Below are 13900 nucleotides of genomic sequence, written 5' to 3'. Positions count from 1 at the left end.
TCCCTTCTGTTCTCTTGCACTGTCTTTGGTTCAGGGCTCATCTTTTTTTGCCTAGAGGACTAAAACAGCCTGTTCTCCTTGTAGACAAGCCTCATTCCCTGCAAACCACAGCTGCCAAGTGTTTTTCCCCAAACACATGGCTGTGTTCGTGGTACTTCTCTGTTTGAATGCCTCAGGAATTTTCCACTGGACTCAGGCTAAGCCCATCTACTTTGGTCATGACATACAACCATCTTTTGAAATCTACCCTCTGTTTTCCTCTCTAGCAACATATTGTGTTATATCCTCATATTATTTTTTCCTCTTCACACAAAAAGCCCTAGCAGTGGTTCTGAATTTGCAGGGGGGAGAATATTTGGCAATATCTGGAGACATCTTTATTTCTCACACCTGAAGAGAATGGGGATACTACTAGAATCTACTGGGAAGAGGCCAGGGGTGCTGCTAAATGCATATGACAGCTACACATGGCAGAGAATCATCCAGCCAAAATGTCAATAGGACTATATAGGCTAACAACCCGTGTTCTAGTCAGACCAACCATTAAAGTTGTCTGAATGCACCATGATCCTTGTTTTTCCATATCTTTGTCCAATGACCTCTCCTATCCAATGCATCTCCCTCTCTTCCACCATTTGCCTATTAATGTCTAACCATCCTCCAGGGCTCAGCTCAAGAATCCCTTCATTTTGATTTCCTGACCATGCACAATATCTGGTGTCCCTCTTCTGAGCTTTTAGTCATCCAAAATTTCAAGACACACACACACACACACACACACACACACACACACACACACACATCTTCGATGTACTATGATGTTAGGCTTTGGAATTAAAATAGTGAGCAAAATTAGCATGGTCATTGCATTTATAAAACCAAAAATCTGGCAGATGAGATAGAAAGTCATCGAATATGACCGAAAATAAATGTGCTGCCCAAATCTGTGTGCCCAACTCCTCTCCATGTCAGGGACTCATTGCTTTTATTTTAATTCTGAGTTTTATTCAGGGTTCTTCCTAGGCCCTTGCTTTGGCAAAGTTGTGTTTTGATGTTGTGTTATAACTTCTTCTAAACCTGTCTTAAACACAAGACCAGAATCCAAATTTCTTAGTGTTGTGTCCCAGGCCATTTCCCATGGACCTTCCTATTCTATCACCCCTTCCCAGCCTCTGCACCCATGATGCCATAATGTTATGGCCACCCCCTCATTCTTTTAATTTTTTCTTCTTCCATCAAGACTCAGTTCAAGTATCCCCCTCCTCTTCAGAGGTTCTCAAAACACAGAGTTAGTTCTTCTGTTTGTGGGCACTCTTAACACATGGTACATATTTGTATGTCAACAGTCAAGAAAAATAGTGAAAAGCATTGTCTCTGGAGTCTGACAGATCCAAAGTTACTTAATCTTTCTAAGCTTTAATTTCTTCATCTGAACGATAAATAAAAGAATAGTGCCTACTGCATACGTTTCTGAAAATATTAAATAAAGTAATCCATGTGAAATGCCCAGCATAGTATTAAGGATTCAATAAATGTTCATGGTAATTACTACCTATAACCATATTGTAGGCTGTATAACTGATTCTGTGGCTTTGCCCTGGACTCACTGCTTTTTTCCTGAGGACAGAAACTGTATTTTATTCATCACCGTAGCCCAGACACAAGAAAAACCCAAATGGTAGATACTTACTGCATGTTTGAGTCAAGGATGGGGACTCGAGTGCAGTGGTCTGTCTCGTAGCAATTTAATATCCAGCATCAACTGAGCATTTACTAGGTACAGCAGTGATCGTAAGCACTTTTAACAGAATGCCTCACTTAATACTCATAATTGCCCCATGAGATTGATACCATTATTATCAATTCCCATTTTACAGAAAACTGGGGCACAGAGAGATAAAGCGCCTGCCCAAGGTTACACAATTAAATACTCAGTACACATTTAAATGCAGGGAGTCTAAGTCATTACATCTTTGCTAAAAAAAAAAACTAGGTAAGGTCAATGCATCTCAAGAATTCGTTGATGATGTAGTACAATGGACACTAAGAAGCTTTTTGACTAGATATAGATGCTACAAAAATATCCACTTCTTTTGCAGAGTCACCAAAATTATTTCAGGCTTCCAGAAGCCACTCCTGCTGTAAGAATCAGTGTGTAAGCTGCTGGTAAGACGAGGAGTGGGAGGCATTTATCTTTGAACCCAAACCAGACGCTTTCAAACATGGCAACTACACATGTGCCTTCTACATTTTCTAACGTCTTATATAATAAACCATGTGGGAAATATGTAGATGGGAGCAGGAGAGAAGTAGAGGGATGAGTATATTCCATCAGGAAAATTGAGAGAAAATTGGTTTATTCACAGGTGAATGAAGAACTAGCTTGGTGGAGTCTCTAAACAGGGATGACATTGTCCCCTACTGATACAGGCCACCTAATTGCTAGGTATTTACTAGGAGGTGGGGAAGGGAAGTATTCATGAAGTATATAGAAGATGCAGTCTCCACAGCATTTCGGTCACAGGTGGTTCCTCTAACAGGAGCTTGTGGTGCATAACTCAGCTGTAAAGAGAGCCCAGGGAGTTCTTAAGCTACCTGGGCTCTTAGGACACCTATTTAAATTCTGAATGTTAGCCAGATGAGAATCATCCCTGCAGCAAAATAAGACAAGCTACTGAGTTTCACAATTTGCTCTTAGAGAAAACTGTAATTAATCCTTTGAAAAGTCATTGGGATGTAAAACTTTCAGTATAGAGAGCAAATGTTATTAAAGCTCCAAGCTTTTCCCCTGGATTAATGATGGCACCACCTCATTCTAAGTCACAGCTCTGGGGTCCAGGCTGTGGGCTTGGATTACAGATGATGTTATTAGAATGAGGTCCTTCAGGCTAGACTCATTAGGTGGCTGAGTCTCTGGCTCAAGGAGGAAAGATAGCTCAGGAGTATTCCTAAACCTAGTGAATGGTTGTGGAAGAGGGGAGCCTCAGTAATATGCCTATTTAATGGGCAGATGTGTCTTATACCGCCATCAACTTTCTTTGCTCTCTACTCTCTCAACCAAGAATAAAAGTCATAGAGACTGCAGAAAGCCAAATACAGTGTAAACAGTGAGCTCTCAGGAAGGGAGGGGAGAGCCAGGCAGAGATGGGAATAAACTACTTGGACTACGAATTTGAGAGAAACATTGCCCCGTTGGTCTCAATTTCATTGATTTGTGGTGAAGAAGAAATGCATTTAAGAGGAAACAAAAGGCAACCACTTGACCTACAAATAATCCAAGAAGAAAATCAAGTAAATTATTTGTACAAGCTACTTGAGTAAATATATATCCTATAAATAATATTTTATTGCTTACAATGGGGAGGGATAGTTCCCAAAGACAAATTAGGGTACAGTTCACAATAAGGAGGAAGATATGCCTGAAGAAAAAAGGAGCATATGTATCTTGCATGGATTATAATATATGGAATCATATATATCACTCAATATGCAGCATTCAAGAAACAAGAAATAAAAACTAAATCTGATCCTGTATGTACATACAAATCTTTAAGTAATTAACTTATAATAACATATCCTTACCATGGGAACTAACTGAACACAATTTGGTATTGCACGTCTATCACACATATAAAAGATTCTTAAGTATTTGTTGAAATGATAAGAGAATTTCTTAAATTATTAGATATGTGCTTTATAATTTGACCAAACCATAAGTTCTTGATTATAACTATAATATATCATATATATGATATATATAATTATATGATACAGTACATCTATACTATATGATTATGTATATCATATAATTATATATGAAATTACACTAGCAAAGCACCAACAATAGAGATTTTAGGTTAATGGAATTCTCTAGTTAACAGAACTTTTGGCAAGAGAAGTTAATGTTTACTCTTGTCCAATGAAAGAAATGATGTAGAGGTACGTGCCTTGAATGAGCAAGGAATCTGGGAAAGTAAGATTTACTTCAACACTTATTTCTTGATCCCAGTTACACGTGAGAATTCAACTCCTTCAGTATCTATAGATTTACTTTTCCCTAGAAGTAGCACATTTTAATTCTAAACCCAATTATCCTCAGTAGTTCAGTCTTTGCTTTGGTTTCAGAGCTCATCTATACAAGTGCTTTCTGGAATATATTTCTTCCCTTGTAAGTATGAACCAAATGAATCAACAATCAGAAAGACAGCCAGAGTATGATTAGGCAGAGTGTACTGGATAAACAGTGTTTTAATGCTCCACATGTTGGCAAAATTTACAATATTGCAAATTACAAAATTCTCTCTGGGTTATTCAGGGAAATTAAAATTAAATACTGAGCATCATGACTTTACTGCCCTCCTGGTCAGACTTGAGCTTCCAGATGGCATTCATTCATCAGGTAGTATGTCATTGTGGGTTCCGTGGATCCCTTGACTGGGGACTAGGGACCTTGTACTGGCACCATCACTGGCACCTGGCTCCCATATTTATTCCAACAGTGCTCCTGTTGTGACCATAAGACCTGATGTGAGATATGATATTGCCACAAGCGTTCGTATAGCACTCAGTCCTTTTGTAATACCTCCAGATTGAGGCAAAGACCAAGGGAGCTCATTGGATATAGTTGGTGGAACAAAACCAAGCATGTAATCAAGTAGGCTCATCTGTCATTTCGGAGGCAGGACTGGGAGAGAGGAAAGACCAAGAAGACAGGAAAGTAAGGCAAACAAGGGGAGGAAAAGGCAGAGGAGATTATAAAAAAGAGCTGTGAGAGGGGGACAGAGAAAAATCCATTTTATAAGGCATAGAGGGGAAAATTCTACTCTGAGAGGGAGAGGCAGACACAGAGTATTTTAAAGTATTAAAGCCATCCTGCCCTGAAGGAAGGAAGCGTGGGTGCTCCTCTGTGTGTGTGTGTGTGTGTGTGTGTGTGTGTGTGTGTGTGTGTGTGTGTTTGTGTGTGTGCATGTGTGCACCAGCTTGCTCATAGAGTAGGTGACCTGGCTGGACTGCTGATTGGGCCTGGGCTAGACTTGGCAGGTGAGGGAACAGTGAAAATAACAACAGGAAAGCCAAAGCAAAGTGTGGACTGTGTATGCTTCAGTATAAGGAAATGTAAGAGCCCAGAAGAGGAGTGAAAAAGGCTCTAGTCTTAATTCTGTCATTAATAATTCAATTGGTAATGGCCACCGTGTATTGGACATGCTCTTTTCTGGGCATCTAAGAGAGCTAAGGGTTTCATATATGCCCTCTTTTCTAAGCAGTGGGGTGAAGGGGACATGAAGGAAGGGAAATCTGGGACAGGAGTCAGAACCATCTACAAGTTTGACCTAGTTCACTTATTCGAGTCTGGGTTGAGATTCTTATCTGACAAAAAATAATTAGAACTATAAACATATTAAGATCACTAATCAAACACCTGCTGAGACTGCTTTCATTGCAGCACATAAAATACTTCCAGCTAGGGAATGAATGATACTGAAATTGTAGGTGGCTAAGGGGTCTTTGTATAAAATCTTTCTTCTTTCCAACAACTTTTTATATCATGGGAAAGAGGGAGATACACAAATATGTCAGGAGAGTGACATAAATACCAGAAAACACATTTATAACTAATTTTCCTATTTTATTTACAAAGTCTGATAAAGAGAAAGTTGTGTTCTAGAAATATAAATGGCCAAACTGATGCACAAGCTATGATGGATAGTCCACAAGGTCTGTGGGCCTTTTGCCAGAGAGGAGAAAGAGAATTCTTGAGAGTGAATAAGGGAATCTGTGTGGGTGTGAAAAGAAGTATTACACTCATGCATGGTGGCTTTGGTCATACCCACTCTTTCCTAAATTTTACAAACCACTTCCTTAGCATAGCCATGAAATCCTGCCTGCTGCCAGAAGTCAAAGCCAGTGCAACAGTGGTGCCCACAGCAGGCACTGAACTGTCAATGCCATCTACCTAAAATAGAGTCTCAGTGGAAATGTAGCCCAAGGCAACTCTTGTCTCTTGAGGCATATTTTCTTATTGGTGTAGGTGAGACTTCTCAGTAGGCAGAATGGGGATAAGGGCAGTGAGTGGAGACATGGAGAGGGAGAGATCTGCTCCCCAAAATGTTTCTAGGCTACCCTACAATTGATGACCACAGTCTCTGCATTCCCTTACGCCACTGGCAAACTCATACACACACAAAAACCCTCAGTTATAGGAAAACTTTAAAAATGATGTTATTATCACGGCGAGCCTGTGTGGCTCAGTCGATTAAGCATCTGACCTTGATTTGGGATCAAATCGTAAGTTTGAAGCTCCCATGGGTCTCTTCACTGACAGAGTGGAGCATGTTTGGAATTCTGTCTCCCTCTCTCTCTGCCTCTCCCCTACTCATTCTCTCTCTCTCTTTCTCTTTCTCTCAAAATAAATAGCAATAATGTTTCTCTTTACTGTAGGTTTTCTTCTTTTTAAAATTTTTATGTTTATTTATTTTTGAGAGATAGAAAGAGACAGAAGTTGAGTGGTGTAAGGGCAGAGAGAGAGAGGGAGACAGAATCCAAAGCAGACTCCAGGCTCTGAGCTGTTAGTACAGAGCCCAACGTGGGACTCAAACCCACAAACCATGAGATCATGACCTGAGCCAGTCAGATGCTCAACTAACTGAGCCACCCAGGCATCCCTGTATGTTTTCTTGAAGAAGAGACATAGCAAATCACAGAAGGGCATCCGAAAATTTCTTGTGCCCATCTTTCTGAAGTCTTCACAGGGTGTCACTCACAAATCTCTACTCCCAGATTCTCTTGTCTGCATCCACACAAGGTGCTCACAGCATCACTGGGCTGTCCTCGCCACTTCTCTTATTGTCTGCCTCCCACTAAAGCCTTGGCAATGGCAGCCACATTGCCAACCTGCAGCTGTTTCCAGCACCCGGGAAGTCTGGTCAGGTCTGATGGCTCATATTCCAGGGGCCACCTCCTGGAATACTGGTGAATATCATTTTAAATCTCATTATAGAAAGAAAGGAAAAGGCTAAAAATGGAAACTGGTAGGAGCAAGACTGGGAATCCTGAGAGAATTAAGAAGTAAGAGGGACAAGAAGGCTTAAGGTCAAAATGATATGCATATTAATGGGTGTTTAATGAGTGGTCCATTAGAAAATTGGGATGAGGCAATGAAGAGACAGGAAGAGAGACCAGTTAGGATATTTTACACATAAACTGAAGCAAAAAGAACTAGACAAATTAATGTGTTATTTGTTGATATTGAAACAGATTAAATGATGCAAATCTTATATTATATAAAATATCAACTGTAAATATTGTTGATAATACACATTGGAGAAATTACATTTTAGCCAAAATGGCATTAGTGGAATCAAAAAAGATGGCCCCACAATTTGTTATCTTTGGAAAGAGATTTGCAAGAATCTAATAGAAGAATCTTAATGACACAGAGCCTGCATTTTTGCAGTGTGGTGGGGGAGGGGACCACATCTGCACTTAACTATTTCCTCCTGCCTCACTCCCTCCCATCCCTGCCAAACAGAGATCAGACACAGGTGTCAAGGGGACTTAGTCACTTCATCTCCATCTCCATATTAATTGTTACAGTAAGATTTGCTGCAAAAAGATGGTGTCTCTAAAGAGGGAAAGGAGTGGAGATAAACGATCAGCTGAAGGACATTTTGGGAAGGGATCTTTTGAACATTCATTATTACTCTTTACAACTAATTGAAATCAGTTCCTTCTATGCCTCAACTCTACCTGGTTCAGTTTTGCTCTTGGGAATGCTTTATTTCTTCCCCTTTCTGAGTCAACAAATAGGGTTCTGATTTGTTAGCTCTGATTGCTTCTCAGCCTTTTTGACTAAGATCAAGTGTAGTATCTGATTTGTTAGCTCTGTAAAAGGACCTAAGAGGCCTCAATGAGGTAATGCAGGTTTCAAAACAGACTCTGTTTTCATTGGAAGGTGGAAATGCTGGCACTCCCCTCCTGAAGAGAAGCAAGGATAGTCCAGAATGCTACTTTAGCCTGGGAAGGAGACAAGACACTCACTGAGGGAAAAGTTAGCCAGGCTGACAGTGCACAAAGCTGAGGGTTGCTTTCACCAACCAAGTCATCTGCAAGAGAGACATTATTCATCCTGTATCTTCTGCAACTCTCATGGGAAAGTCCAGCCAAGCATCATCAAGTTTTCTGCCTTTACCCCTGCTGCATCCTATAATTCCTTTTCCTAGCTCAACATACAGTTAGATTATGAGATTTGAAAGCACTGGGAAAAGTCTTCCACTTGAAATGTAACCTAGAGGAGCCTGCCTTTGTGCTTGAAAACCCTACACTAGTCATTTCTAAGGTTATTAGCTTTGAAGGCAGCTCTTGAATGATGTTTCAAATTATTCATTGTAAATTAAAGAGGAATGACAGTATCATATAAATCATAGGATAGACCAGGATTGAAAAGAATGGGACACAGGATGCATCCATTTGGATGGGAAATTAAAGGAAGAAGTGGAGAGGGCGTGTAATTCCAGAAGAGTGGATTGGTGGAAAGTGCACCGAACCAGGAATCAGAGGTTTGGGGTTTGCACTTTCTCTTGGTATCTTATTAACTACATGGCCTGGATAAGTCATTGGGAATTTCAGAATTTCAACTTTTTCATTATAAAACTGGGATAATAGCATGTCCCGTAATGACCTCACAGGGTCCCCGTGATTGTAACACAAAGTGATCAAAGGTCCTTCCAGGTTCTGTGGAGCTTGCAGCTTATAGAATTGAGGGTAACCTGGTTTAAAAAGAGCATTATGAAACTATCAAAACAAAATTAGATATAAATGTAGAAATGTAGAATAAGAAAAGAAATCAAAATACATTAAGAAAACTGTATATCCCGCTCAAGTTTTATTTAGCCGATGTCAAAAATACTGTAAAGAAAGTAGACACGTGAAGACAAGGCCAGGAAGAGACATGTGAGAATAGGTAAAGAGAGCTTGTAACAAATTGTAGTTAAAATACTGTAAAATTTTGCAAATTTTACAAAAGCACGGAGCATGGGAACACATTGCCAGGTCTCAGAAGGGACTTGTGCCTGCCAGGGACCCAGAAGCCAAAGAGCTTCCTTAGCTTTGTAGTAAATCGGTTTCTGATTTATTCATCATTCTGAAATGATGCTTCTTAAAGGTCTTTGTGAACTGTGAAGTACAATATGAAACATAAAGTTTGCTTTTTCTCCATTTCCAGAGTTGTTTCCTGATGGGAAGTCAATTTAACAGGCTGCTATTTTAATGCCATTATAGTAAAGTTGATACAAATTGGGGTTTAGATTATTTGTGTCATAGCCACAATCTAGATTATTTGGCTAAAAGTGCCTATTTATTTAAATTGGCTGGGTCAGAATATATACACCCAATTGCATTTATAAAGCAGGCTTTAGATTCATAAGTGATTCATATACAGTTTATAGAGCTTAAAATACATACTTCTATTTGAGCCTTGGATTATTAATTGCTGTGCAACAAATCACCCCAAAATTTTATAGCTTAAAACAATAATAATCCTGCATTATTTCTTCTGCTCTCCATGCATAATTATTTGGGAGTGGTTTGGATAAGTAATTCTGGCACAGGATCCCTCATGTTGTTACAGTTGGATTCGGGTTGGGACTGCAGTCATCCATAGGCTTAACTAAAGCTAGAGAATTTACTTCCAAAGTGCTTTCACATAGTTGGCAAATTGGTTTTGGCTGTTGGCCAAAAGCTTGTTTTTCTCCATGTGGGATTCTTTTCCAGGCTGCTTGACTATCCTCACAGTATGGTGGCTGGCTTCCCCCAGTCAAGCAATCCAAGAGAAGGAAAGAGCCAGGAGAATCATCTTGTCATTTAGGACCTGGCCTCAGAAGTCATTAGTATCACTTCTCTTGCAGTCTATCGGTCTAGGAAATTAGAATTCAGTCCAGTGAAGAGAACCAAGACTCTGTCTCTCAGTGGAGGATTATCAACATCACATTTAAGAAGAGCATGTAGAATAGAAAATATGTTGTTGCAAACATCTTTGGGCAAGATAGTGTGCTACAAACTTCATACAAACTTGGGAGGTGGGTAGGGCAAACATTTTTATACTCTTCCTCAGGAGGGAACACTTCAAAGAACTATCGAAGAATACTATCAAGAAGAAGCCTGATAGGCCTACATTCAAATCTACCCTTTTTAGCTTATTCTGTGACTCATGCTGGGAAATGTTATTTAACCTCTCAGGATTTCTGTTATCTTATTTCTTAACTCTAGTACAATATGTTTGTCCTAAAGCTTAAATGAGGTATGGTCTACAAAGGGACCAACACAGTGCCTTATGCATAGTAAATGCTTGATAAATCATAGGTTCATTTTAGAGACAAGGAGACAGTAAATGAAATATTAAGTAATGACTCAGTAAATAATTTCTCAAGATCACAAACCATAAAGAATTAAATTACCAAGGCAAAATATTTTAACCTGGAGTTCAATCGTTTCTTTAGTATAACCGAGCACCAAAAAATGCACTCACCTGGCAGATAAATGACCAACACATTGAGTTGGAATGTAATTTATATATGATTTGTTCAGATAGCTTAATTATAAATAGGAGCCCTCTTTTAGTTTAACTTCAAATAACCAACTGGAAAATTAAAACTCTTCCGGTTCAGGTGCCCACAATTTCCTTTTGGATGATAAATGTTATCCACATTATTGATTATAGAGGCACTGAACTTAAGAATTACTTTTTAATTAATCAATTTGATAGGATATACAATATGTAAACTTAAGAGGAGTTGTATTCAGGAGCAAATTTCCATTTTTTCACTCAGTTAACAGACTTAGTATAAACAATAATACAGCTGAGTTTAGCACACTGAAAAATGTGATCATATTTTTAAATTGTTATGCATATTAGCTAGTTGTTCACATTTTTTAATATTAAAGGTGATTAAAGGGCTTTGTTTACGTAGAATTATTTGGGCCATGCCTACCGGGAGGTTGAGAGGAGGGGTTAGCAGAAAGTGTTTAATGCACTAAGCACAGGTATAATGTTTCCATAATTCATCAGCTCTACATTGCACACCTTCCTGTGCATTTACGGAGACTGCATACATTATACAGTGATGGATGGGATGCTGATTAAATAAAATTTGCTGCTCTTGCTCAGAATACATTTTTTTTCGGTTTAATTTAAAAAATTCTAAATGATGTCCTTAAAAAATGATGGTTATACCAGAATTGAGCACCAGAGTTAACTAGAGTTATTATGAATTTGACAAATACAGAGTTTGCTTACCCTGGACTTTTGCGGAGAGTGCTGCTTACTCTTCCCCATCAAGACTAAGAAACGGGGATGCATGGGTGGGTCCCTCCATCTGTTAAGCATCTGACTTTGGCCTAGGTAAATGATCGCCTGGTTTGTGAGTTCCAGCCCCGCGTAGGGCTCTGTGCTGACAGCTCAGAGCCTGCAGTCTGCTTTGGATTCTGTGTCTCCCTCTCTCTCTCTCTCTCTCTCTACCCTCCCCCACTCGCATTCTGTCTGTCTGTCTCTCTCTTTCTCTCAAAAATAAGCATTTTTTAAAAATTAAAAAATATAAAGACTAAGGAACAAAGCAAATTAAGATATAAAGCCCAATCTCAGACTTTCAGTAATTCTTGAGTTCCTCACCGTGTTCAAAACACTATGCAGGATACCCTTCACCACTAAGGAAGTTAGTGATCCTGGGAAAGTTAACCTATTCTGTCTCTTGCAAGGAGAATCAATGGGTACCTTTATGTGTTAAAGTGTCTCAGAAATCAAATAACAAAACTACTTAGCTTCATTTAACTCAGTGTTTCTGAAGCGGGTTTGAACAGGGAGTTCTTTCTTGTTTGTTTTTTCAAATAACTTCATCTGAGAGTCCAAACTGACTATTACCCTCTTTGACAGGCTACAATCTCACTGTTCCAGTGCATGTATACAATACCATTTTACTTAGCAAAGCCCCTACTGATGGATATTTCAGTGGCTAGCAAGTGTTTGCTATTTTAACCTGCCCCCATTTGTAAATTGTAGTACGTGTCCATGTAGTACATGCCTTTAGATAGATTTCTAAAAATGGGATGTGTGGTCTTGACCTGGTCTTGAGGTGTAAACCCCAGATTGAGCTCCTGAACGTCACCACAATTCTCCGCGGAAACAGGAGGGTGGTCCTCTCGCCTCTGCAGGGGAGATCTCCTTGCTCCATAGTGAAAATCAGGACAAGATGCTCTGATGTTTAGGGACAGACAAACCCCATCTGCCCTGCCTCTATGGAAGCCAGCGCTCTCCTTCACCCTGCTTCCTTTCTAGATCTGAATACACATTTTCATCAAGTGTAAAGTCAGCCACAGAGGCAGCAGGGGAGCACCTCTGGCTTCTTGGCTGAGAAGAGCTTGGGCTACTGTGCATGGATAACCTGAATTGCACTAGGCAGCCAAGTTAACTCCACAGTCACCAGGTACACACTCTCCTGCATTGCCCTCTGCCTAGTGCTTTCAGTCCCCTTCTTATTCGCTCTCTGCTATTGGCAGCTTACAAAAAGAATAGAGCCTAGAGGACAGATAGCTACTCTCCAAAGTCCATCTGTTTCCTAGGATACTGGTGAGACATCTCTATTTAGGTTTTGGCCCCTGTATACATTGGTGAATTTCTCAGCCAACATTTGGGCCAAATGATTCATTTGCAGTTGGGAATCAGATATAGTCTTGTGTATAAACATCATCATTTGTGTATTTTGGAAAAACTCAGATTCCACCCAGATCTCAGTATGACTGATATTTGCATAAACCCTGACCTATTTTACTACTTTCCAGAACAAACCAATATTGTCTCTGCTGCTGTATCTGAACATTACTAACTAGTATTGTACTCACTCTTACATCCAGACATCACAGCTGACACCACTCCTCCTTCCCGAAACAACTTCATTCATGTCTCCTTTCATCACCTCATACCCCTCCTCTCCAGTTTCATAAACTTTGTCTTTTCTTCAGGCTTTAGATTCTATCTAAAACCTTGCAGACTCCTCCCCTGCCCATCCTAATCCAATAGGATCTTTCCCCATATTCTATTAGGCATCCACCATATTTAGCCTTGTTTTCTCATTTATATATATATATTTTTAAAATTCTGTGTGTTTTGTCTTCAGCTGGACTGTAAGCATCTTGAAGTTAGTGACTGTCTTTTCATCATTTCCAATTTAAGAAACATACATCCTCTTTCATTTTCTAGGTACAAAAAGACAAAGGAGTAAACTGTGTACATTCAAGTCAGCATAGAATCTACTGAGTAACTCTCCCCATCTCCTGGGGTTCACCTCGTGAATATTTGGATTTTTTTAAATATCACATATGGCAGGCTCCCACTAAGCCACAATAGAGTTTTCTTTCATTTTTCTTATGGCAAATGCATTACTATCCTTAAAAATTATGTGCTTATATATTTTGGAAATTGGAATGTCTCACTGCAAATATTTCTTTAAAAATTTTTTTTAAACATTTTTATTTTTTTGAGAGACAGAGAAAGAGGGGCTGGGCAGAGAGGGAGGGAGACACAGAATCCAAAGCAGGCCCCAGGCTTTGAGCTACTAGCACAGGGCCTGATATGGGGCTCAAACTCACAGGCCATGAGATCATAACCTGAGCCAGTCAGATGCTCAACTGACTGAGCCACCCATGTGCCCCTCACTGCAAATATTTCTCAGGATTTTAAGGAATGAACGTGACAGGGGTTTCTGTTTCTGGTATTGACTTATGGTAAAGAATTAGAGATGAAAGATTATTTTTAAATTTTTATTGGTGTCCTACTATGTGCCAGAACTCTTGGGTTCTGAAATCAATCCATGAATAAGACAGACACAGTCCTTGCCATCATGAAACAAGTACC

The 13900-nt window shown here is 39.6% G+C and overlaps 1 non-coding gene across 1 annotated transcript; it reads left to right on the top strand.

The window, feature by feature from the left end:
* Positions 1-7827: 7827 nt before the first annotated feature.
* LOC115279582 lies at positions 7828-8015 on the top strand. The gene has a single exon (XR_003903523.1). It is a non-coding gene; the product is annotated as a U2 spliceosomal RNA (small nuclear RNA).
* Positions 8016-13900: the final 5885 nt, after the last annotated feature.

The sequence above is a fragment of the Suricata suricatta genome, chromosome 15, assembly GCF_006229205.1.
Source record: "Suricata suricatta isolate VVHF042 chromosome 15, meerkat_22Aug2017_6uvM2_HiC, whole genome shotgun sequence".
In the NCBI taxonomy this organism is placed as follows: Eukaryota; Metazoa; Chordata; class Mammalia; order Carnivora; family Herpestidae; genus Suricata; species Suricata suricatta.
This window is presented reverse-complemented; position numbering and strand designations above follow the sequence as displayed.